Source organism: Peromyscus californicus, unplaced genomic scaffold (assembly GCF_007827085.1).
Source record: "Peromyscus californicus insignis strain IS unplaced genomic scaffold, ASM782708v3 Scaffold_23__1_contigs__length_62951481, whole genome shotgun sequence".
Lineage (NCBI taxonomy): Eukaryota > Metazoa > Chordata > Mammalia > Rodentia > Cricetidae > Peromyscus > Peromyscus californicus.
In genome coordinates this window covers 6,423,345-6,424,801 of record NW_026294534.1, presented here as the reverse complement: position 1 = coordinate 6,424,801, position 1,457 = coordinate 6,423,345, and positions in this window count along the sequence as shown.

Genomic DNA, 1,457 nt, shown 5'->3' with positions numbered 1-1,457 from the left:
GCCCTGACTGTCCTTGAACTCAGAGAGCCGCCTGAGTGCCAGGGTTAAAAAAATGAGCCACTACGCCTGACTTATTCTATTTCTAAATGTTTCTTGTTGTTGTCGTTTTCGATTGTAAGTACATCTCTACGGGAAGTAACCCTTCTCAACTAATAAATATATCATGAAATTCAGAATGTTTTACCACTGAGAAAGTCAGAAGAACGCTGGACATTAGAAGATCCTCGGGCAGCTCACTCGCTGAAGGGGTGGGACAGGGAGGTGGGGGTGGGAACTCCTGAAATCTTGCCTCCTCTGGGCCTTGAACTAGGCGTTTACACAGACCCCACCCTTTTCTATCCCTTAGCCCCAGGCGTCTGGTTACTGCCCCAGCCTGGCCCTGTAACTTTCCTGCAACAAACCCTCAACAAATTAGAACTAACTTAAATTCCACTGGGAGGATAGGGGAGAGGCGGGGTGGCTAGCAAGAGCCTGGGGCTCAGAGGGAGCGGGTTTCACGAGCTGGTGTGCTTTCCAAGCCTCAGAATCTACCTTTCCACCACATTCTCAAGAGCGCTGGTCCTCAGCGCAGTGGGCAGGGTGCCTGCGGCTTTGCCTTCTGGTCTCAGTGGAACCTCATATCTGCAGAGGGAGTAACTCCTAGGAGTGTCGTCTCTCCTTTCAGGAAACAGGACCTGCTGGGCTTTACCTGTCCCAGGGTAACTCCTCCGCCTCCCTGAAGGCTGGAGCCACAGGAGGAAGGATTTTGAACGCATTTCAAGGGTTCTCTGTAATAGGAGGGAGGAAAGTCTTCGCTAGCAGCCACTGCAAATACAGTCAAGTTTTCCTGAACAGCAACTGCCCTCTATTGCAGCACGAAAGATTTCTTGCAGAAGTAAAAAGCAAACCCACCTAGCAGGTATCTCCCAGTGCCCTAGCCCCCTCCGTGTCCGCCCTCAACCTCAGCAATCTTCCAAGGGACCTTCCCAGCCGCATAAACTCTCCAGGGTCCCCTGTGTGGCTGCAACCACGGTGTACCGAGGAGCGCCGGGCAAGGGCGGAGAAGCGAAACAGAGCCGCGGGTCCTGGGACCAGACACACACATCGCCCGCTGAGCCACGGTCACCAGCTCCTGCGCCGCTCTGCGCCAACCCGGGCTGATGAGGAACGCGAGTGTCGGAAGGAAGGTGCTCTGGAACTTTCACCTTCGGTCCCAGGTCCTAGGCTCCAAGCTTGGCGGCACACAAGCCTTCCAAGGGTGAGGGTTGAGCGTTACCGTGATCCTGCAAGAGCGGGGCGGGGGTGGGGGAACGAGTAGGCAAGCGTGAGGGGGCGTGGCGTGCTCCGGGCCAGGGAGAGGGGTTCCAGGAAAGAGGGTGGGGGGCGGGGCTGGAGAGGGGCTTGGAGGAGGAGGGATGGGAAGGCGTGGGGTCTGGGTGGGCAAGGGCCAGGGCTTTGAGTCGGGGAGGGGAATGAAG